The sequence below is a fragment of the Camelus dromedarius genome, chromosome 10 (genome assembly GCF_036321535.1).
Source record: "Camelus dromedarius isolate mCamDro1 chromosome 10, mCamDro1.pat, whole genome shotgun sequence".
Taxonomy (NCBI): domain Eukaryota; kingdom Metazoa; phylum Chordata; class Mammalia; order Artiodactyla; family Camelidae; genus Camelus; species Camelus dromedarius.
Genome location: NC_087445.1, coordinates 48027330 through 48052568, shown reverse-complemented (window position 1 = coordinate 48052568; position 25239 = coordinate 48027330). Strand labels below are relative to the sequence as shown.

General features: G+C 44.5%; 1 long non-coding RNA gene across 1 annotated transcript; it reads right to left on the bottom strand.

The window, feature by feature from the left end:
- Positions 1–297: 297 nt before the first annotated feature.
- LOC116152684 (uncharacterized) lies at positions 298–24470 on the bottom strand. The gene is made up of 3 exons (XR_004136265.2): positions 24214–24470; positions 18503–18632; positions 298–638 (listed from the first exon to the last, which is right to left on the bottom strand). It is a non-coding gene; the product is annotated as an uncharacterized LOC116152684 (long non-coding RNA).
- Positions 24471–25239: the final 769 nt, after the last annotated feature.

The following is a 25239-nucleotide window of genomic DNA, read 5'->3' as shown; positions in this document are numbered from 1 at the left end:
CCAGGTTCTAAATGGAAGTTCTGGCTGCAGGTGGCAGCTCTGGTCTCTCAAGAAGACTGATTTTCCTTTGGTGCAAACACCACCTCTTCCAGGTAGCCCTCCCAGAACACTTCCCAACCCTCAGGGAAAGTTTGCCCTAGCCTCTCCTGGCCTGACACTTTCTCTTTTGTGGTCTGTTTTGGGTGTCGGTGTCAGGCCAAGCTCCTGGGGGGCCCCTGAGTCAGATCTGGAGAACACCTGGATGGCCCTCTCCAGCTCACGCCATGCGGGGCCTCTCAGTCATGCCTTCTCCTCACTCAAGCCTCACAACAACCCTCTGAGGTAGTCATTATTATCCCCATTTTACAGATGAGGAAACTGCGGTCAGAGGCCGCAGAAGTGACTTACCCATGTCCCACAGCTGGTGTCACAAGGTGGAGTGTAGCTGGGCTCCTGTGCTCCAAAGGCAGCCCCACTGCGTTCAGTGCAGTGCTCAAAAAGCGTTTGGGGAAGGAAGGGAAGGGCAAGCCTGAGTCCTGGGGCTCCTAAGTGAGCAACGAAGATGCTGCCAACACAGCATGTGCCAATCTGCTGCTGGGCTGGCTCATGGGGCCCATCCTTGCTCGGCCAAGACCTGAGCTGGAGACTCTCCTGGAGTTCTGTGCAGGGAAAGAAAAGGCAGTAACTCTCTCTTCCAGAAGGTTGGGGAGCCCCACCAGGGAGATGTAAAGAACACACATTGTGTAACCATGCCCATCCCTGGCCCTCAGTCTCTCACTGGGTCAAAGACAAGGCCCAAAAGGGTTGACTGATGAGCCAGAAATTAGGGACGGATCCGGGACTGCTGACTCGACATCACTGCTATCTTTGTTCTCTGATTCGACCTGCTATGCCTGTGGTGCCTGTATACCTGGGACTTTCAAAAGTTGTACCTGTCTAACAGGATCAAAGAGCAAAGGAGATAACACAGGACAGTGCCTGGCAGAAAATAAATTCTGAATAATTGGACCATATAATTATTAGCTGGTTCCAAGAGAGGCACCTATATTGCACTGCCTCCTTCTTCCCTGTCTTGCAAATGGCTGTCACAGGCCTGGAGCTGCAAACTTGGTAGTTAAAAGAAGACCTCTCTGTTTAGGGGGAAAAAAACAGTTAAAATAAGAGTGCCCCATGGTCATGGTGGAGATGGTGTGGCAAAACTAACATGGTGTGGCAGCATTTTTATGAGCATTTTAAATACGCAAGGTAAATATTTTATGAATGTTGAATATTAATAAAGTCTCATTTTGTCTGAATTTCCCCACCTTTTAAAATGTATGTCAAGAAACAAATAACATAAGAGCTGTCCAGTTAAGTGAGCTGTCAACTGGGTTTACAATATTGCCAAGTAGGGCATTTTTTAAACTGGTAAGCAAGTATAAGTGTCTCCTCTTTTCTTTTGGTCAGGATTAGTCTCGAATTCATAGAATTTTGAATTACATCCTGTCAGGGCTAGCCCCTTCCTGGAACAGGACGTGGTGGTCCTACGCATACCCATGTGCCACCAGGGCCAACCATCTGGAAATGGCCCTTAGACAGAACCTATTGAGAACTGTAAGAACCATGTATATACTTTGGTTATATGCTCTGGCATTTATCCTAATGAAATAATTCCAAAAAAGCAAAGCAAAAATGTAAGCATATAAAGATGTTAATTACATTGTTGTTTATAGTTGAGGGAAATGGTAAACACACTCAGTCTACAACAAGAGGGGAATAACTTAATGAATTATGCTTAGGCCCTTGATGGTGCTCTGACCAATAAAAGTGGTCATTTTGAAGACTATGTAACGACATGGATGATGTTCATGTTCAAAGGTTTCATATCAAAGGAGAAAATGCAAAACTGCATGGAGACTCTGGTCTCTACTGTTGGGGTAATTTTCTTTCCTTGTTGTCTGGTCCTCACAACAGCCCTCTGTGGTAGATAAAACAAGGTTGTTAGCTATTCTCCATTCTCCAGGGGAGGAAAGAGAGATCACAGGGACTCAGATTCTGAACTGGGACAGCTCCTAATGCAGAACCCAGCGCTGCCTTGGAAGAGCGTTTCCCTGCGGCTCCCAGGTGAGGACAGTGCCAGACAAAGCTCAGTTCCCACACCCCCTCCCCGTCTCATCCAGGAGGGGCACCCCCTGGGCTGCCTGTTCTTCCTCCTCACGCTGGGATTTCCCATCTCGGGCAGTTTGGAAGAACCCCAGTCCCCAGCCCCACTGTACTCTGAGCTGGGCTGATAGGAAGCCCCTTCTGCACAGTTGACCCATGAGATCATGTGGGAAAACCCTTAGAAACTCTGATACGCGCTGCAGGTGCTGCTGTTCCTATTATTTAAAAAAAAAAGTTGTGATGTGAAATCTTCCCATCATGCAAAGTTTGTTGGTAATCATATAACAAACACTCCCCTCTCCGTTGCCACCTTAGGAAATAAAACCTTACAGGGACACTTGCAGTCTCCTCCGTGTCCCTTCCTGAGCCTCCACCTCTGTCACAAAGGTAACCCAAACCAGACAGGGGTGTTTATCTATAAATCTTAAGTAGTATTGTTTTGCATTCTTTTAAACTTTCAATATGTGCTTTCATATTGTCTTGAATTCATTCAACAAATTCACTTGGCAAATATTTGTTGAGAACCTACTGTATATGAGACACCCTTTTAAATCCTGGGAACATCAGTGAACAAAACAGACACAATCACTACTCTTGTGGTGCGTATATTCCCATGGGGTGAGCCAAACAATAAGCAAAATTTATGAATTATAGATAGGTTATATAACATGTTAGAATGTGATAGGTGCTAAGGGGAAAAATAAAGTCAGAGAGGCGAGGGTGGAATGTTACAATTTTAAGGAATATCATATCCTTCTATAACTTGCTTGTTTACACAATAGTATCTTTTCTTTTTTATGAATGTACCATCTTTATTCATTTTCTTGTCAATGAACATTTAAGATTTTTGCTTTTAGTCACTATAAACAATATTGCCATAAACGTCCTTGTAAACGTGTCTTTGTGCACACCTGGAAGAGATTTTCTGGAGAATGTACTCTAGTATTGCTGGGTCTGGGGCATCTTTGACTTAACTTAGTTAGATGGTACCAATGGCTCCCAAGGAGGTTGTACCAATGGTTCCCACAGCAGCATATGAAGCTTCTAGTTACTCTACCTCTTCTCTAACACTTGGTAGTGTCAGATTTTTAAAAATACCTGCTGATCTGATAAGAATAAAATATTACATCTTTGTTTAAATCTGAATTTCCCAGATAACCAAACGGTTGAGTACATTTTCGTAACTTTATTCATCATCTGTGTTTCTTTTTTAATGACTGGGAATTTCATTGATTTTTGCCTGTTAATTTTATACCAAGTAATCTTGCTAACTAATAATTGGTCTGTAGATTCCTCTAGGTTTTCTAAATAGGCAATTATATCATCTGTAAATGACAGTTTATCTCTTTCTTTTGAAATGTATGACATTGATTTATTTTATTTTGTAATTAATTTATTAAAAAATTTCTGCTGCTAAATGTATTAATTTATTTTAGCAAAAAATTCAGAAGTGCAATGTTGAGCAAAAAATGCTATAGTCGGCATCCTTATCTTTTCCTGATTTTAAAGGAAAGGTTTCTATTGTTTACACAAGTAATATTTCCTTTTGATGTTTTTATAGATATCTTTTATCAGTTTAAGGAAACTCCCTTTTATTTCTAATCTGCTTAGAGGTTTATCATCAATCAGTATATACTTTTATCAAATACCTTTTCTGCGTCTACTTTTGTGATCATATGTTTTTTTACTTCTTTAAACTATTGATGTGGTAAATTACCTTTACAGTTTTTCTAATACTAAGCCATCTTTGTATTCTTGGGGTAAACTCAACTTGATTATGGTACATTATCTTTTTTATATACAGTTGAACTTTTTAATAATATATTACTTAGGATTATTACATCTAAATTTATGAATGAAATGGGCCTGTAATTTTCCTTTCTCATGCTATAATCTTTAACTTTTTAAAATTGAAGGTTAGTTGGTTTACAATATTGTGTTAGTTTCTGAGTACTATACTTGTTTTGGTATAATTTTGGTATTAAAATTACATTGGCCTCAAAGAATGAATTTGGGAATATTCCTTATTTTTCTATTCCCTGGAAAAACTCATATAATATTGAGATTGTCTATTATTGAAATGTTGGTAGAATTCACCTATAAAACCATCTGGGCCTTGAGTTTTCTTTGTGGGAATGGTTTTCAATTATTGCTTCAATTTCTTAAACAGTTATAGGACTATTCAGAATATCTATTTTTCTTTCAGTTTTGGTAGGAATGTATCTATTTCTACTACAACTTCAAATTTGTTGGCATAAAGTTGTTGATAGCATTCTCTTATTATATTTTTTCTCAGTAATCTTTTATTTGCACACACAGCCACATAAAAAGATAAAATCTCCAGATATTTGGCTGTCTTTATCTTACTATCTTTTAAGCCTCTGTTTTAACTATAGTTATGTTACTCTATCATGTATGATGTCATTTATTTGTGTATTTTCTTTTTTTCCCCTTGATCAATCTTCCCAGAGATTTGTCTGTCTTTTTAAAGAATTAACTCTTAGTTTTTATTGGTCTTCATCATTGCATTTTTGTTTTCTATTTCATTGATCTTCATTTTGTTTTTACCATCTCTTTCCTTATATTGTTTTGGGATTTACTGTATTTTTTTTTAAACTTCTTAGATTGGACACTAAGGTCATTAATTTGCCCTGAGGTTGTGTGCCCCTAATTGAACTAAGCTAAACAACAGTTGTTTTGTGAGAACTGTGGAACAAGGGGGACAGATATGGAGGCCCAGGACCCAATGGAGGGAGGAGTAATCTAATCGAGACCCTCCACAGTGAAGCAGGGCTCCAAACCTAATCTTGATGCAATGTTGCTTTCTCTCCAAACTATAGTAAACTGATTAAAAAATAAAAAACCCGCAAGAGGGAGAATAATAGCAGAGTTGTCAGCGACAGCATTTTGGTAGTTGGAAAGTAGATAGACTGCAGAACCATGAAGAGGTCTTGACCCAGGCACACTGCGTATCTCAGGACTGGGGTTAATATGGAGTGGCGTGGACAGAGAAAAGACCCTACAAATTTGCAGAAAAAAAGTAGGCTTATACAAAGGATTATGACTCAGAAAGGCATTGGATTTTTAAAATAGCACCAGCGGAAGCCAGAATGCAATGGAGGAACATGTTCAAAATTCTGAAAGAGAGTTTATGGTTAAATTGATGATAAAAATGAGCAAAATAAGCCAACGATTAAAATAAGTCAATTATTCACTCCAGGGAAAACAAAGTTTTGTGCAGGAAAAGAAAATGATAGTAGCCTACACAGCTCATTTGACAATAGATTTAGAGCCAAAATAAGGCAAATAATGAATATGAATCTAATCAGAATGACAACTATATTGAGAGGCTGATGATGAGGGACATGTGTGGGTGTGGGTGTGTGGGGTAGAATATGTGTGTGTGTTTTGAAGGGGTTGTGTTTAAGGGGAGGGGGTTGGCAAGAGAGTTAAATCTTCTCTTTGCATGATGAGAAACCATCCTGAAAAATTCAAGAAGTAGCAATATAAGCATGTTATTTGGAGAAAATAATAGCAGATATCAGAAAGACTGAAGGTTGTATTTCTGAGACTGAGAAAGAGGAGTAGTGTGGTGATGGAGGGCGGTGATGGGGAGGGGCTTCAGGGAATTGCTGATTTTCATAAGAAACCATGTAGAGTTTTTCAACTTTTAAGATTATGTGCATGTTTAACTTTGATAAAAATTTTAAAAATTCCCGAAGTGGGATCGCTGGGTCAATGGGCATGCATGTTTTAAAAATCTTTACCACAGCACTAAACAGTGCACCCATTTCACCTTCTTCCAGAAGTGAAATAGTGTCTAATTTCTAGTCCTTGCAAACACCATTATCAATTTTCACATCTCTGCCAGTTTGATAATTTTTTAAAAAACGTATCCTATTGTGGTTTTAATTTGCATTTCTTTGATTACTAAGTAGTTTTACATAGTTAACATATTTAACCATTTTTAGTTCTTTTTTTATTCATTTCCTGTGGCAGTTCTTGGTCCATTTTTATCTTGGAGTCTTCATCTTTTTTCACTGTTGATTTGTAAGGGCTTTTAAAATAGTAAGCCTACTAATTCTTGATCTATCACATGTTACAAATATTTCCAGCCCACCTTGGGTCCTGCTTTTAATTTTCTTTTTTGATGTGAAGGATTTTTCATTTTTATGTGGCTAATTCTATCTTTTACTCTTTTTGCCTTGGGATCATGCCTGGAAAGCCCTTGCTCATACATGGGCTTTTACACATAAAGCATTTCTTATTTTGTCTAGCATTCACATGCAGTGTCTCACTGAGTCTAAGTGTTTCATATTCTAAATCTCTGAAACTGGGATGTGTTTATAATCACTGGTGCTCAAGTGGCATCATTGCCTGCTTGCCTGCCGCACATCAAAATGTGCAGAAAGTGAGATATTAGTGGAGCGCTCTTTAAGGGGCATGATCACGTCCTTTCCCTCCAGGCACAGAGCTGGACTGCTCTCCCCAACCCCCTTGCAGTTCTGTGTGGCCCTGTGACAGAGTTCTAGCCTTTGGATGGCGGGTAGAAATGATATAAGTGACCTTCCTGCTTGGCCCATAAAACCTCCAGTACCACCATCTCCTCTTTGTCTCTGTCTGCTGTCAGAGGATCTCAGAGGTTCTAGGTGATGGCAGAACCAGAAGGCAGAGGAGTTTAGATCCATGAAAGGCCAAATGGGAGGTGCTTGCTGACCAGGGATCCTCATTGTTCTTTGTGTGAATAAGGAATAGACTCATCATGTTAAGTTATTGAGATTTGGGATTTTGTTTATTATAGCAGCTAGCATTGCTGCTACCTAACTGTCACTCTTGTCTTAATTCTGACTCACATCTGAATCCCTCTAGACTAGAGTTGAATGTTTTATCATTAAGTATGATGTTGGTACCTGACTTTAGATACATGTACTTTCTCTGGTGCTTTAAAAAAAATGAAGTCTTGGCATTGGAGTTATTCTAAGTATGTAAAATTAATTGGAAATTTTTAACCTTTTTTTTAAGCTCTGGAAAAGGTTAACTAGCATAGGAATTAATTGTTATGTGAAACTTTGACAAGATTCATCCTGAAAACTGCCTGTATCCTTTTGCAAGAATAGTGCTTAAACAAGCTTTAGTTTCTTTTTCTTTTTCAAATTAACTTTTTAAAGTCTTAATTTTTTTTAGAGCAGTTTTAGGTTCACAGCAAAACTGAGAGGAAGGTACAGAGATTTCCCATATACCCTCTGTCCCAACACATGCATAGCCTCCCCCATCTTCACCATCCCCACCAGTTTTGGGGTGCATTTTTAACCAAAGATGAACCTACAGTGACATATCATTATCACTCAAAGTCCATAGATAACCTTAGGGTTCTTCTTGGTGTTATATATTCTATGGGTTTGGACAAATGTACAATGACACTTATCTGTCTTTATAATATTATACAAAGTATTTTCACTGCTCTAAAAATCTTCTGTGCTCCACTTATCTTTCTACCACCTCTGACCCCTGTCAACCACTGATCTTTTTATTGTCTCCATAGTTTTGCCTTTTCCAGAATATCTTATAGTTGGAATCAAACAGTATGTAACATTTTTAGATTGGCTTCTTTCCTTTAGTAATGTGCATTTAAGATTCCTTCATGTATTCTCATGGCTTGACAGCTCTTTTTTTCTTTTTTAAGTGCTGAATGATATTCCATTGTCTGGATGTCTCATAATTTATTTATTCATTCATCTATTGAAGGACATCTTTGTTGCTTCCAAGTTTTGCAATTATGAACAATGCTGTTATAACCATCTGTGTGCAGGTTTTTTTATGGACTAAGTTTTCAAGTCTTTTGGGTAAATACTAAGGTGCACAATTACTAGATCCTATTGTAAGAATATGTGTAGTTTTCTAAGAAACCTCCAAACTGGTGAAACATCCAATGTGTCAGTACAATCTTGCATTCCTGCCAGCAACGTATGAGAGTCCTATTGTTTCACATCCTCCCAGCACTCAGTGTTGTCAGTGTTCTGGATTTTGGCCATTCTAGTACGTGTGTAGTGGTATATCACTGTTGCTTTAATTTGCATTTTTCCTGATGACATATGATGTGGAGCATCTTTTCATATGTTTATTTGCCATCTGTTTATCTTCTTTGGTGAAGTGTCTTTTAAGATCTTTAGCCCATTTTTAAACCAGGGAGTTTGTTTCCTTACTGTTGAGTTTTAAGGGTTCTTTGTATATTTTGGATACAGGTCCTTTATCAGGTATTGTCTCCCAGTCGGTGACTTGTCTTCTGATTCTTTGACTTTTTTTTTTTTGCAGAGCGGAAGTTTTAAATTTTTATGAAGTCCAGCTTATCAATTATTTCTTGCCTGGATTGTGTCTTTGGTGTTGCATCTGAAAAGCCATCACCATACCAGAGACCATCTAAGTTTCTCTTCAAATTAATTTTTTTCCTTAGTAGTAAAATATAAATAATAGAAAAAGAAAGTCACTCATAATTCTACTTTCCAGAGATAAACATTGATAGAACTTTCATGTATATCCTTTCAAATATACACTCACATTACACATCATTTACTTACATAAATAGGGTCATTTTCTACACATTCCAATTTGCAATTTTTACACTTGACAATATATCATATATTTTTTCCACAATAATATATCTACTTAATTTTTATATGTCTGTTTTTCAGATCCCCAAAGCAGCATATGTTCATTTATAGTTCAAATATTACAGAAATATGTAATGCAGAAAGTGAAAATTTCCCCATTTCTTATATGGCCTCTTATTGGGTTGACCTTGTAAATGTTTATTTTCATATAACATTATCCATTTTGTAAACCTTTCAAATCTATTAATCTAGAGCTATAGTCTGAAAAAAAAATCTCTACTTCATTTAAGATCTATCATCTTTCTTTGTCTCCATCCAGACAGAACCTTTCAAGGAGTTTTTCACACAGTTCCCTCCATCTTCTCCACTTTCCAACATCTACTTGTTCTTCAAGGAAACTTCCAGCTTCCTAGGACAGAATCAGTCCTCCCCTCATCCCTGCCTCTACACAATTCTTCCTGCAGCACAGTCTGTATCTCTCCACACTGCCCTTCAACACCACTAAGGCAGCTTGAGGTAGTGGAAAGATCGTGGACAGCTGGGCTTGAGTCTGAGCCTTACCACTTTCTAGCTGGGACCTTTGGCCCCTCAATTAACCTCTCTGCTCATTAGTACTCTCATCTGTCAAATGGAACAACGATCGTCCCTACCTCACAGGTCGCTGGCGCTTAATATTCTATTTGATGTGTGAGTGCGTCCCCTGCCGGCTCCCAAGGGCAGGGTCCAGACCCAGGGTCTTGGAAATCCCAGGAAACACTGACTTGAAATCCCCAGAGGAAGCCCTGAGAGACCAAGCACAGAACATGGCAGGTGGGTGCAAGTCACCCATGGTTGGTTGTCCCTTCCACTGGAGAAGCCCAAAGGAGCCCAGCGGGCCCAGAAACCTCTGGGGAGGGCTGTTTTCTCACACTCTCATGTGCTGCCTGGCTAGTCTCCAGCCTGGGTGTAGGATGGAAGAAGGCCAGAGTGATGGTAAGTAAAAGCTGTTTCTGCTCAAAAAATTAAAAATAGGATTACCATCTGATCCAGCATTCCCATTTCTTGAGTATGTACCCAAAAGAGTTGAAAGCAGGGACTTGAAGAGATATTTCTGTCCATAGCAGCATTATTCACAATAGCCAAAATATGGAAGCAAAACAAGTATCTTTCATTAGATGAATGGATAAACAAAATGTGGTATACACCTACAGTAGATTATTATTCAACCTTAAAAAGGAAAGAAATCCTGTCACATGCTATAACACAGATTAACTTTGAGGACATTATGCCAAGTGAAATAAGCCAGTCACAAAAAGGCAAATTCTGTATGATTTCACTTACACAAATTACCTAGAGTAGTCAGAGTCCTAGAGACAGAAAGTAGAATGGTGGTTGCCAGGGTCTGGGGAGAGCGGGGAATAGGGAGTTACTGTTAACTGTGTATGGAGTTTCAGTTTTGCAAGACGAAGAGTTCTGGAGACTGGATGGTGGTGATGGTTGCATAACAATGTGAATGTGTTTAATGCCACTGAACTGCACAGTTAAAAATGGTCAAGATGGTAAATTTTCTGTTACGTGTCTTTTACCACAATTTAAAAAATGCTTCAGGGGCTTTGTAGTTGCCCAGGCTGGGGATTTCCAAGCCACTACCCAGAGAACGTGCCCGTGGGCACCGAGGGCACTGAGCCTCGACCTCTGAATCCTGAGCAGACTTTGCCCACTGCCTTGTCCACGTAGCAGATGTCAAGCAGGAGATGGGAGCACATGCTGTCCCTCCCAGCCCTGATGAGCTAAGATGAGAATTAGAGAGAATGGAAATGTGTGCTTTTAAAAAGTAGATAGAGAATTAAAAATACAATTGAAAATCACGCTCACTATTCCAAGATTAAAAGCATTCTTTAGAAACTGGGTTTTATTAGAGGACATGCTTCCTGCCTCATGTAGGAGGGAGGGTGCCGGGTCACCGGTGCTCTCTGTAGGGGGCAAGCAGGTGAAATGATTATGAAATATGTCAAATAAATGGTCCTTTTTTCTCCCCAGGAGATAAGGAAAGGTAATTTGGTCTGTCAGTCGCGCACACAGAAGACGTCATGGTCAACTGCATTAATACTGAATACTTTGTCCAGAGTCACAGAGCTAAAAGAAATTACAGAATCTTTCTCCTGTGAATTCTGGCATGACTCTCAGCAGACCTTTCCTCACCTGAATTCACAAGAGAGATGAATAATAAAAGGCAGGGTCTATAGTGGGACCCAGAGCCTGCAGGGCTGTCCCAGGCATGGTGGTGAGAGCCAGCCTTTTCCTCGCATACCTGTTATGCCCTGTCCCAGCCCTTCCTGGGTCCTGTTTCAGCCAGACAGGATCCTAGCTGTTTCCTGTGCATCCTCGTGCCTCCCTGCCTGGAGCCGTCGCTCCTGCTCCTCTCTCATCTGCACTGTCAGAGCCACCCATCCCAACAGGTCCCAGGTCGCCTTCCCCTCCTCCGACTGCATCCTCACCCCACCCAGCCCGCACCCTCACTTCCTTCGGCAGTTGTTATGGGAATTTTGCATCCATATCTTCTTTCCCTAATACCCCAGCCTTCCTGGAAGACAGACAACCAGGCAGTCTCCCCTTCTGTGTCCACTCTGGGGACAGGCATTTATCAGTGGAAGGGATAAGTTCATGAGGTCTCTGCAAGTTTTTTCTTTTACAATCTAATAAAAGCATACAAATAGTAGATTTTTTTCTTTTCTTTCTTTCATTTTTGGAATTGGTAGTGGTGAAGGGGTGTTGTCAGGGCTGGGGTGGGCATTGGGATTCTCGCTAAAACCGCTGTCAAATTGTTCAGTTGCAAGAGACATTCTTTACCTCTACCTCCTCCAGCAGTGGGGTCAGGCAACCCTGCACTCAGAGCCCTCACCCAGGGGCTGGACAAAGCCTCTTCCCTTCTCTGCTTTTGGGGACTGTTTTGGTCTCTGGAATAACTAATACTCTCTCAGTGCAGCTATATTCCCTCATGTAGTAAGTGCTGCATTATTTTTAGGCTGTTTTACCCAATTAATTTTATTAGCAGTTAATTATGTATTAACAGTTTAAGAAAATGAATATTTGCTCAGTTCCTTAAACTAAATCATTAAATATGTATTTATTCCTTTTTTTAAATGCACGACTGTTGTCTCCTACAGATGGAAAAGACATGTTTGAAGCCATCTGGGCCTCTGAAATAGACCTTTATACAAAGGTGCCTTCTTGGCTGTATGGGCCGGGCTCACAGGGGGCTGGGAGGGACCTGGCACGTGAAGCCCACAGCATGTTGCAGAGACCTGGGCCTCACAGGTGAGGGGGAGGCCCACTGTCAGACTGTCACAGCTTGGCAGTATTTGGGGTGAGGGGAGGTGGGTGCAGTGGGGAGGTGGGTGCAGCTGAGAGTCAGGTGCACGAGGGAGTGTGAAGGTGAAACCAGCACCTGGAGGATTGTGGCTGAAGGAATAAACCTCCTCTTGCCACCTCTAGGTGGTTTGGTGAAAGCCTCCCGGATGACAGAACACCTAGTCCCCTGGGACCCAGCTTCACCCAGGTGTGTGGCCTTGGGCCAGTCAACAGACTAAAGCAGCGTCGACTCCCTGCGTCTATAATAAGTACAGCTGTGCTGAGCCCTTCTCACTCTGACATGCTGTGAGCCTGTGGATCACTCAAGGTTGCCCCAAATCTCTGATGCACATAGTGAGGGCAGGCAAAGGCCAAGGCTGCTGTAACAGGTGGCTGCCGTTCGAGCTTCCAGACCCACAGTTAAGGGAGAGATGCAACTTTCTCCCAGCATTCCCTGTGGGTGGAGGCGCCCAGTGACTGTCTACACCAGGAGCCAGCACACTGAGGCCTGAGGGCCAGACCCTGCCAGGTGCCTATTTTCGTATGACTTGAGAGCTAAGAATGATTTGTACATTTTGAAACGGCTGGAAAAAATCAAAAGAAGAAGAATATTTTGTGACACATAGACAGTCCATGAAATTACAGTGTCTATAAATAAAGTTTTATTGGAACGCAGCCAGGTTCATTTGTTGACACATCGTGGTCCTTTTGTGCTACAATGGCAGAAATGAAAGTCATGACAGGTGATGTGGCCTGATAAGCCTAAAATATTTGCTATCTGGCTCTTTTACAGAAAAAAGTGTTGAGTCTTGATCTATGGTACTTTTCTGTGGCAATTACAAGGAGGATTTTCTTTACAACAAACTAGATGGGATATTCCAGTTGCTTGTTGTAATGAGATATGATGATAACTCACTTAATAAACACCTAAGCACATTCTTGGTTGGGTTACTGAGGAAACAGAGATAAATCAGATCTAGTCCCTATCAGGGACCTCTCAGTCTGATGGTGTATACATGTAAATTTCAATATAGAGGGATTAGCTCTACAGTGTATATTTTTTACAAGATACGTGGCAGCATAGAGGAGGGAGTGACTATCTGGGGAAATCAAGGAGGACTTCAGAGGTAATGACTCAGCATCATACCACATTCAGCTGAGTAGACTGTGTATTATATGTCTAGGATGTCCCCTATGGTTACATAGTGCATACCTGTACAAGTGTACATTGCAGCCCTGTTGAGTGGGTCTTGAAGGACTCTTGGTCATAAGTGAGAGATATCTAACTCACTCGAACCTAAACAACAAGGAACTCATCGGCTCCTGAAAGGAAGAAATCTGAGTGCAACCAGGCATGGCTTATGTGTGGGCTCAGGCAGTGTTGTCAGGGCCTCTTCTCTCTCTCCTAGTTTCTTGGCTCTGCTTAGCTTTCTTCTTTCCATGAGTTAGGCAAGACAGTGGGAGGAAGCCCAGACATACAACCTCCTGGCAAAAAGGATTTCCAGAGGAAACCTTCTTTTCTCCCAGAACTATACAACAATCCCAGAAAAGGATTCTGATTGGCTGCTTGAGTCACATGCTCACTCCTGAACCAATCACTGTGCTGAGGGACAGGGCAGTGTGGTCCTTGAGATCATCTACCTCAGAGGTAGGACTGGAGGGTGGAGCTACCATAATTGACAGCCTCATGGAGTTGGGGAGGAGTGGTTCTCTCAAGGAGACTGGCAAACAAGCCATACATCCACTGCAAAGAGTCAGAAAGACCTCTTCCAGCAGACCAGGCAGGAAAAGCCTATAATCAGGACACTGCAGTTCCATCCCCAGGGTCTCTGCAATGCATGAGGCCATCATGAGCAAAGGCTCTTGAGAAGTACCACTGGGCAGCCTTGCCCATTTCAGTTTGTGAGAACAGTCAACTTCTGAACCCAGCTGGAAAAGAGAAAGCAGGTATCCCTTCCCCACTTCTTCTCTAGGATGTTAGAGCTCAAAGTGTACTCAGAATTTACCTATTTGATTCATGGAGCTCTTTAAAGTGTCAACAAGACCAGCCACTGACTGGGAGAAACTATCTGTGAAAGACATATCTGATAAAGGACTGCTATTTAAAATATACAAAGAACTCCTAAAACTCAATGACAAAAATAAATAAATAAACTTGGTTAAAAAAATGGGCCAAAAATCTTAACAGACACCTCACCAAAGAGGACAAACAGATGAGAAATAGACATATGAAATAATGTTCCACATCATTTGCCATCAGGGAAATGCATATTCAACAACAATGAGATACCATTACACACCTATTAGAATGGCTGAAATCCAAAACACTGACAACAGCAAATGCACTAGAATGACTGAAATCCGGAACACTGACAACAGCAAATGCTGAAAAATGCTGGGAGCAACAGGAACTCTCATTTGGTGCTGGTGGGAATGCAAAATACCACTTTGGAAGACAGTTTGGCAGTTTCTCACAAAACTAAACATGCTCCTACTACAGGATCCAGCTATTGTGCTCTTTGGTATTGAACCAAAGGAGCTGAAAACTTATGTCCATGTGAAAACCTGCATAGGGATGTTTATAGCAGTTTTATTCATAATTGCCAAAACTTGGAAGCAACCAAAATGTAAATGAATAAATAAACTGTGGTACTTCCAGACAATGAAGTATTAGTCAGAACTAAAAAGTATTGAGCTAAAAAGCCATGAAAAGACATGGAGGAATCTTAAATGTGATAGAACACAGTCTGAAAAGGCTACATGATGCATGATTCCAACTATATGACATTCTGGAAAAGGCAAAACTATGGAGACAGTAAAAGACAAGTGGTTGCAGGAGGTGGGGGTGGGCATACGGGAATGCATAGGCAGAGCACAGAGGATTTTTCAGGCAGTGAAGATACTCAATATGACACCATGGTGATGGTTACATGTCATTATACATTTGTCCAAACACGTAGAATGTATACCACGAAGACTGAACCCTAAGGATAACTATGGACCTTAGGTGATTATAACATGTCAGTGTAGGAGCATCTTTGGTTAAAAACATACCACTCTGGTGCAGGATGTTGCTAATAAGGGAGGCTCCATGTGTGTGAGGCGGGGTATGTGAGGAATCTCTGTACCTTTCTCTTAGGTTTGCTGTGAATCTAAAACTAATCTAAAAAGATAAAGTAAATGGTAACAAAAGCTCATGAGTTAGAATGCACACATCTTTCTTTTAAAAGCTCCTTTGCTTAGCCACAAACCAAGGGAATTAAATTTTGTAGTGCATTTAACAGACAATGAACATCAAGCAAGGTCACAAATACGTGTTGAAATTACAAGACAAGACACAGGACAGAAACCAGCAATCATTGGCAGCCTTGTGATGGCTGCCTGGCCTGGATACACACATCTAACATCATCCTCGCACGTGCCAGGCGGGCACCTCTCTCACTGCTTCTTCTGCTTTATATGTGGCACCATGTCTTAAAGGTGGGTCACTGCAGGGCAGGAAGAATGATGCCAGTGTGCCTTGTGCATTTCTCATGTATTTAAAAATACGTGTAAGAAGATTGTCACTGGCATCTGTTTGACTTTTAGACCTGAGTGACATCATTTGAGAAACACTGTTGTAGTCCAATCCCCTCAACCATTTAGTCCAAACCTGTAGTTTTATAGATAGGGAAACTGAAGCCCAAAGATCCACAAGGACTCTTGAAAGTGATTTCAACAGCCAGAACTGGGTCTGAGAGTCTTGGTCTGGCCTGTTTGAATTTGGTCAGATAAGGAACTTAGGAAGGTGTGCAGGTGGTGCTGCTTGTAAGGGGCCTTGGGAACACTTTGGTTCGATCTTCTCACTTAACTTTGGGTTTTTGATTAAGGGTGGGAAACACTGTTTTTCTTGACCTCAAAAATTAAGGCTCTACAGAGTTATTCACTTAAGTGTTATTAGAGAAAAGTTGTAGACAAATTAAATATGGTGTTCCCATTTAATGGTACATCTATGAAAAGTGGTACATCTATGAGAAACTCTACTGCCATCAAAAATTAAAATTAGGAGTATGGTAGACTGACGGCGATAATTGCTGCTCTGATTACTGGCCTCCGTGTATTCACACCCTTAACCCTGAGCCCGGGCTGGTTTTGTGAGTTGCTGTGACCTGTGGAATGCGATGGAGGGTGAGACACGTGGCCTAGTCACCCCTGTGGCCCAGGCAATAGCTGACCAGTCATAAGACATGAGAATGAGGCCATCTTAGACCCACTGGTTGACCCACCAGCTGACCACAGATGCATAAACAACCCCAATCCACACTAGCTGAGCCTGAGGAGATCAGTACAATTGCCCACTTGACCCACAGATTCATGAGCCACAGTAAATCTTGTTTTAAGCCATGAATTTTGAGTTGGATTGTTATTTAGCAGCAACTGATGGAAAAAGAGGTATTACTGGGGGGGAAGGAGGCATGTGGATCCACACTATGCGATATGGATATAAGATTCACAGCAGTAGCCCACACCCACTCACACTTACAGAAAATACTAGACAGACACACACCCAGTATCTCAGGGGTGATTGAAGGGAAGGATGGGAGTAATTTTATTTTTCTCTTTACTCTTTTACAAATTTCCTGTGATGGTGTTATGTAACTTTTACAAAAATGCCTCTTTATAAAATAAAGGACAGGCTGGTCCCCACTCAGGACTCTCATGCTGGAGGTGGCAATGGGCCCAAGACCTGCTTCTTTGGAGGATGCTACCCGGTCACCCATGCCAGCACCAGAATAAGCCCCTTATTGTGCCCGAAGACCAGCTACTGTTATGAGTTAGAAAGAATCCTTTATTCACAGTTTGAACCCACAATGTGCAACCCCCCAAACCCTTTCTTTCCTGCTTCACAGCACTGGGACACCAAGGAACTCACTTTGTTTTCTCACTTGGACTTCCTCCTGGACCACTTTGCTGGCCTGGCCATCTCCCACCCGTCCTCCTCTGTGATGACTCCCCCTCATCCATCCCAGCATATGCACTTCCCCCAAATGCAGCAGGCTCAGCTCTAGTCCTCTCCTCTGGGAAGCAGCTCTGGTCTCCCTGCTGGAAACTCTCCATTTTGAGCTTCCAGAACACGTCCCTGGGCCTCACTCAAGTCTCCTTCCAGCCATGTGGTGTTCATGCCCATATTTCATCTCTTTGTCCAAACTTCGAGCTCACTGAGGAAGGGGTCCCCACATGACCCTGTTCATCTTGGTCTCCCCCACCCCCACCTCAGGGCTACAACAAGGCCAGGAATAAAGGAGAAATCATGCAGAGAATGAAATTTGGAAGTGATCCAACCCTCTTGGTTTATAAATCAGGAGAGTCGAGGTATGCCTGGTCCACATTTGGTGGGAGAGATAGAAGTCAGATTTGTATCCCTTGAGCTGCATCTGGTATTCCTCCTACCAGCGCCCAGCCTCCAGCAAGGCTGTGGGCCAGGCTGGGCCAGGGTGAGGCAAGCCCACGTGAACGGGGCAGTGGAAGGAGGCACCCGCTCCCCGGGCCAAGCCTGCCCTCCCGCAGCCAGGAGAGCAGAGTGAGGGCCTCCACTTCCTCACTTGCCCTCCTGGGCCCAGCCTGCTGTGGGCTGAGTCCCTGCATGAGTGTCCTGTGATGGTTGCACTGGCTTGGATCTGGGCTGGCTTCACTGCTCTGCAGTAGAAGCATCATCGCGGCACCCTTCTCTTGGATGCTGAAAGCGCACTGAGCGCGAGCACACGTGGGTTCGATGTTTGGGGCAGCTGCCTTGAGAGGGGCAACTGGAGGAGCGGTGGTCCCACCCATTCCCCACTGAAGGGCGATTTGGTTTTATTGTTGTTGATAACGATGACATAACTCCTCTCACCACACACACACTATACCCCTGGGTGGACTTAAAGGTGAAAATGTCTCAGGACAGGGAAATCAGGAGTCTTTGGAAATGGAGGGAGAAGAGACTGTCTTAGCCCTTTCAGAAGCTGAGGTTAGATATTTTAAAGATTTTTGAATATCAAAGGAACTTTCAGTCTTATCTAGGAAACTGACAGAGCAGAGTAAAATTTAAAATTTAAATCTATGTTACCTCTTTAAATGTGTAAAATGCCTCCAGAATTTCCCAGGAGGATTTGCTTATACTTCTGTTTAAAGGTTTTTTTTTGTTTTTTGTTTTTTTTTGTTAGCAGGGATAATGAATTGAGGAGACTCAGAAAAGCAGGGAGAAGCATTAGGGATGATTGGGTCCATTTATCGCAGGTTACAGCTGAGGAGAGTGAGAATCCCAGGTCCTGACTCCCAGGCAGGAGGAGAGAGTGGGGGAGATACCAGCTCTTGGCACTCATACCTTCATTCTACAGCTGCACTGAGTGTCTTCTCTGTGCCAGGCACCTTCTGGGCACAGGGACAGAGCCGGGACGAGCAGAGGTCCAGCCTCATGGACTTACCTGCCAGAGGACAGTTGTGAGTGAGATGAAGGAAGTCAGGCAGGTGAGTTGGTAGAAAGGATGCAGGTGGGGTCTTCATTCCGGGCGGTCAGTGAAGGTCTCCTTGAAGAGGTGACTTTCGATCTGAGACCTGAGTGGTGAGAATGAGGAGGGCTGTGAGCTGGGAAGAGAGCAGATGGAAGGCTGGTGCGGCTGGGGGATTGAGGGAGAGGAGCAGGTTTGGGGGAGAGAATCAGCTGGAAGGTGGGTGGGGTGGTCTAAGGTAAGGGATTGGGTTTCATCAATTTGCCACGGCCAGCTCATTCCCAATGCTGAGGCCCCTTCTCCCTGCAACAGGGCGGCCTGGATGCTCCCAGCCTTGGGTAATTTCTCAAGGGAAAACGTGCTCTGTGCAGGAAGCAGTAGGGGCAGAGCCCCCAGAGAAGTGTGCGCCCAGTGGAGCCAACTGTGAGAGGCATGGGACATGGGGGAGACCTGCCCACAGCAGAGAGAGCCCAGTGGGGCTGCGGGCTGTCATCAAGACTCAGCAGGGCCAACCCAGGACATAGCGGGCAGATGAGGGATATGGCCTTGAGGGCAAACCCAGGGCCAGTGAGGAAGTCACAGGGATGCAGAGTCTAGTGTAACTTAAGACAGTTTTCTAGTCAGAGCCATTCAACAAAAATGGTGCAGGTGCTGTGGGAAAGAGTATGGTACATCCTCAAAAACTTAAACCTAGAATTACCGTATAGTCCAGCAATCCCACCTCAGGGTATATACTCCAAAGAATTGAAAGTAAGGACTTAAAGAGATATTTGCACACCTGTGATTACAGCAGCATTATGCACAATAGCCAAAAGGTACAAATGATCCAAGGGTCCATCAACAGATAAACGGATAAATTAAAAAATTCAGTATATACCTACAATGGAATATTAGTCAGCCATAAAAAAGAATGAAATGCAGGCACAGGCTACAACGTGATGAACCTTGAAGGCATGCTGAGTGAAATAAGCCAGGCATAAAAAGACAAATATTGCATGATTCCACTTATATAAGATTTACAGTAGTCAAATTAATTGAGACAGAAAGTAGAGTGGTGGCTGCCAGGGGATGGGGGAGGGGAGAATGAGGAGTTAGTGTTAATGGGTCTAGAGAGTCAGTTTGCAAAGGTAAAAAAGTTCTGGAGATGTATAATGGTGATAGTTGTACAAAAATGGGAATGTACTTAATGCCACTAAACTGTATGCTTAAAAATGGTTAAAATGGTATATTTTATGCTATATATATTTACCACAATTAACAACCACAAAGCTGTTCACAATAACTTGAGCTGACGTGGGGAGGGATCTGTCCGTCAGTGGAGGTTTGCAAGAGAGGCTGGACCCTTTGTGGGTGCTGGGGAGGGAGTGCAAGGCCAAAGGAGGAGAGTGCAGGCCATCCTGGGATTTGGGTGGGGATGGAACACAGGAGGGCTGATGCCTTTTGAGCCCTTACTGTGTGGGGCCTGAGCTTAGGCTTCACATGCATTATCTCTTCCTGCCCTGGGGCCCTGAGGCAGGGTCAACATTACCCCTGTGGGACAGATGTGTGCAGCTCAGAGAGTGTCTGTTGATCACTGCTGGTCACCAAGATCCTCTTCCATGGAGGACCAGCTGCCTGGCCTCAGGGGGCTACAGCTGCGGAGACTGGCCCAGCCCAGGGTCCCAGCCCTTCCTGGAGTGCCCACATCTGAGGACTGACCTATGTGGGGCTACTAAGGCCTCACTCTGCCCCATGGAACTCCAGACACCTTGACATTCTTACCTTCAGGGCCAGCCTCCTTACTGAGCCTGCCTGGCAGCTAGACTCTTCCCTCTGCCCACTTCTGCTTCCTCCCCTCCCTTCCTCAGGTGTCAATCTGGGGAACCTCCTCATTGCTGAACTCTGTCAGGGTCAGCTTCAGGGACCTCACCTGCAGAGTGTTTCAAGGTCACTCAGCTGGGTGGGGGGGTGGGGCTGGGCTGGGGAAGGGTATCTGACCTCAGACAGACAGAAGGAAGCTCTGCTAACCCTCAGGAAGGCAGGTTGGAGCTTCTTGGGGGATTGTGGTCCTCAGCACCCAGCCAGCCTAGGGCTTCGTGTGCCTCACACTTCTGTTATCCCCAGTGCCCCTCACATAATAGCAGAACCACACTGCAAATGACACCAGCGCTAAATTCTAACAGCCAGCCTGGCCCATTAATGGCCTCTTATACATTTAAATTGGACGTGATCCCTTCGGGAACTGTAATTTTAACATGGAGATTGTGCCGTCTAATTTGAATTCAGCAAACTGTACTTAAGAGATATGGTGGCTCTGGTGGTTTCTTCTTTCCCTCCTCCAGTCCTGTCTGGCTTTGGGGCTCCGGCTGCCTGAGGGCACACAAGGTGGCACTGCCACCTCTGCTCTTTTCTTCTCCATTGAGTAGAGAAGAGAATGTGGAGATTGAAGTCAGTTGAAACTGACAAGAAGTCAGACCATGGTCTGAACTCCACTCCGTGACTTGAACAAACCACGTAACCACTCTGAGCCTCGGTTTCCTCATCGGTAAGTGATCAGTAGGAGAGCTGTACACCAGCGAGTACACAGGATCCCCCAGCATGGAGCCCTCCTACCTTCCCCCAACCTGGCCACCCAACGGTAGGACTGTCTGAGCTCTGAAGAGTCCTTGGCAAGGCTGGAAAAGCAGAGGGACAGCAGGGACCGGTGTGGGGCCTGGCAAAGAGCCTGGCGCCCCCAGGCACACTGGAGCCTTTGCTCCCTGGCTCAGTCTTTACAGCTGTCCAGTAGGTTTGCCTAAATGTTCTGTGCCGCTGTCTCAACCCCCTGCTGCCTCCACCCAGCAGGGCAGCAAGGCTGCCGTCCAGCTGCTCTCAGATTCCCAGCTCATGGGGAGCTATTATCATCCCCACCTCTAGGCCAAGTTCCGCAGTGAGGCGTCAGGGACAGGCCCCTTCTCAGAGGAGCCACCAGCATTACACTTTTGTGCTTCCCCTCCATTCCCCTTCCTCCTCCAGCCTGGGGGAACTTCAGCGAGTCTTAGGGGAGGACGGAGGAGGGAAAAGCTGGCTTTTCTGAGCAGTATCCTTTAGAGCTACTGCTGATGGTATAAAGCCTATGCCCAAAGGCCTCCAGAGCTCCAGGCTTGCTGAGTGGGTGGTGAAGTTCACACACCTAGAGCTTTGGTTTTTGAATCACAAAAACTAATGCTGGGCTTTTTTACCCCACTTGGTTTCTCCCATCACCTGCTCCTGAAGCATGAAATATGTGAAGTACTGGGCACAAAAACTGACATCATTTTTTTGTCTGGACCTACTCAATCTTCTCTTCTTTCTACGTAAGTAACAGTAAGAGGGTGGGCAGGAAGGTAGTTTTTTTTTTCCCCCCAAGAATGGGATCATATGTATTGTCATTTTCACTTAGCAACATGTACTCTTTCCACATAAACAAATATTTATAAACATCTTTCCATATCAGCAAATATTTATAGAATAAAGTATTCACATCAGTTAATATATCAAAAACATTATCCTCTTCTCTCTCCCTGCCTCATGCAAACACCGATCTCCTTCTTCAGGGCTGAGTGGGTTGTATAAAAATAGTCAGCCCTGCACGTGCTGTCGTGGCTTCCTCATGTTTCTCCCAAATTGTTCCCCAGGCCTCTCTGAGGTCCCCTGGGGAGGAAGTGGGGTGGGGGGGCTGCACTGCCACCTGCACAGAGCTGGGGCTCAGCTGATCTGCCTCAGTTTGGGGAAGAGGTTTTGGGGCTGTGTGTTTTGTTTTCTTGATGTATCTAACCAAGTTCAAGTTCAGTTAGGACTTTATGGACTTAGAGAAGAGTCTCCGTGCATAGCTATAAATGTGTCTACCTTTAGATTTGTGATGATAATGTGGTATCAGGAAGAAGGAGAAGACACCGGTGGGAGATGTTTGCAGGAAATGCGTCAGTGGGGAGGAGTTTACGCAGATTTGCAGCAGTAGAGAGGACTGTAAATGGAAGTAAGGAATTCTAGTCAGATGCAGGAATATGACGTCTCCATAAAGCAATGAGAATTGCAGGCCCATGTGGCTCTACAGAGAGCTATATAAGATACACCAAATAGGGGTGAGTGAGATAATGGGCTTGAGATAACCTGCACACACTGACTGTCGTGCACAACATCAGATATCAGAAGGTGTGGAGAGGAATGGGTCTGGCTGGCTGTGCTGGCTGTACAACAAAGGGAACAGCACCATGGCTACTTTAAACCTGATATCAAGGCCTGGCCAGGCAGTGGTTGAGGTCGGCAGGGTGGGTGGACAGGAGAGACCACACAGGAGGACCCAAGGCACATGTGTCCTGGGGAGGCAGGGAGGCCTTTCAGACAAAGGTTGGCATGGCAAATGGCTGGCTGGAGAGGAAGTGAGTGCTCCGTTGCTACAGGTTTGGGACCTTGGGAGGTTCCCAGCTCTGTGATCTTTTGAGTTTCAGTGCTCCAACTCCTAAAGCGCCTGGCTGGGAGCTATCCGCTCCTGAACACATGAGTAGCCTTGAACAAGCTCCTCCTGAATGAGGCTTCAGAACTCAGTCCCTGCTCCCTCTGCCTGGTGGGGATGAACCACCAAGTCAGCAGTACACAGAATACCCAGGAAGTGGGGCTTGGCAGAGCTGGTTTCCCTATAGAAAACTTGACTCTAAACCTAGGCAGCTCAGGGTGACTGCGACAGAATCACAGAACGTCTGAGCTGGAGCAGTCTCATGCATCTAACCTCGCTGCTCCCCCATACAGAGGTCCTGAGGTCCAGAACAGGGAGGACTTGCCTGGGGACATACAGCTAGTCTGGAACTCAGGTCTCCTGCCTCTGTTCTGGGCCTGTCTCTGCACCAGCTGCCTTTTCTAGCACCTGATAGTTGTCAGGAGGTGCTTCCTTTTTACTTCAAAGCAGAAAAAAGCGGCTGCAGTGCAGGGGCTCAGAGGCAGACATGGCAAATGGTCCCACTGGGTCCATGGGGTCAGAGGTGCACCCCGAGGGACTTGGCTGGGGCATCCCTCCACTGCAGGGAGAGCATGCTGATAGGTCTCCCACTGTCACTGCCTCCTTGTTTCTTGGATGAGATAAACTGTTTGGCCTTTGGACAAGATTATTTTTGCACAAAACAGGATTGTTATCACTTAATTGAAAATAATTATCCAATGCAAATTGAGTTCAGCTTGTCCAGCTGGAAATAAAGAAGTGAATATTTTGGGCAGTTTCACTGCTGCAAAGGCAGTTATTTTAAGTAAATGAAAGTAATGAGAATAGGTTGTACTCTCTGCAGGAAGCCCTAGGAAATCTCAGGGCCTTTCTTGAGTGGCCCCCATTGCTGTGAACCCTAATTCATCCCCTTTTCCAAATCAGGGCTTGTCTGAATGGGCCTGTAATGGAGGAGATACTGATGACAAAGATGGAGGTCCCTGCATACACTGAGTGTGGCAGGCATGCATGTAATCCCGCTCAGTGCTTCAGCCCCTGAGGGGCTTATCCTGACAACACAGGCCCTGGTCTCCCCTGGAAACAGAGACAAAGAAAGGTTCAGGGGAAGTGAGAGGGAGCTGCTGATGTGACTCTAACGTGGGAGGTCACTTCCTGTCCTTCTACCCCTGTGCCCTCCACCCCCGGCACTGCACCTTCACCACCCGGAAACCTGAGCCCAAACCCCGAGCCCTCCGAGAATCTCCATCAGTCTCACCCACACACCCAGCTGACCACTAACTCCATCTGCTCTCCTCAGTGCTCCTCGGCTTGGTCACTCCTCGCGTCTCACTGTATCAGCTACCGGCTGCCACGGTGACGCTGCCTAACAAGCAGCTTACAGCAGCAGGCAGTGCTTCCTCATGGCTCTGCAGCCTGGCTGGCCTCAGCTGGGCTGGCTTGTGAGTCTGCAAGTAGGAGGAGTGGCTCTGCTCCACACATCTCTCGTCCTCCAGGGTCAGCGGGCTACCTGGCACATCCTCTTCCTGGTGATGGCAGAGATACAGCAGGGCAAGCAGAAACATGTGAGGCTTCTTAAGGTCAAGTCTCAGAATTGGTATCCAGTCACTTCTGCCCCATTCCATTGACCAAAGTAAGTCACAAGACCAAGCCCAAAGGCCAGGCCTAGGTGAGTACACTCTCTCATGAGGAGGCTGTGGCCAGCGTGTGGACGTGGGAGGGTGAAGCCTACTGGTCTAGTTCTGACCTTCCCACTAGAATTCCTACCTCTGGTCTCACCCCCTCTAGTCTATTCTCCACAGAGTGGTTTGCTCCTTCTACAATGCAAACCTGACCATGTCACTTTCCAGCTTAAAATTCTGAAAATCCTTCCTCTTTTCCAAGAATAATTGAAATTTAATTGAAAAACTTCTGTCTTTAACACTATCCTAAGGGTCCTGTGAAACATGCCAACAGCACAACTGTCATGGTGGCCTCTCTGATTGAATTGCCCTGTTCTCCTTCCTTCCAGGGGCAGCCCTGGCTGTTTACACAAGTGTATGGAGGTGCACAGGAGATCTACAGCCTGTGTGAGCCCACGCACCCTGCAGGAACACAATGCAAACCCCCAAAAGCATGGGGGCAGCAGGACTGCGGGATGGGGCATCCTTTAGGTGTTGTTGCACCGGAAGGCCACAGCACAACACCGGGCTTAGGGGAGGGACAGTTATTCTCTTCCAAAACCCAACCACGAATCCATCCAGAGGTGAACTTTCCCACAAAATCCACTTGTGCTCTAAGAAGC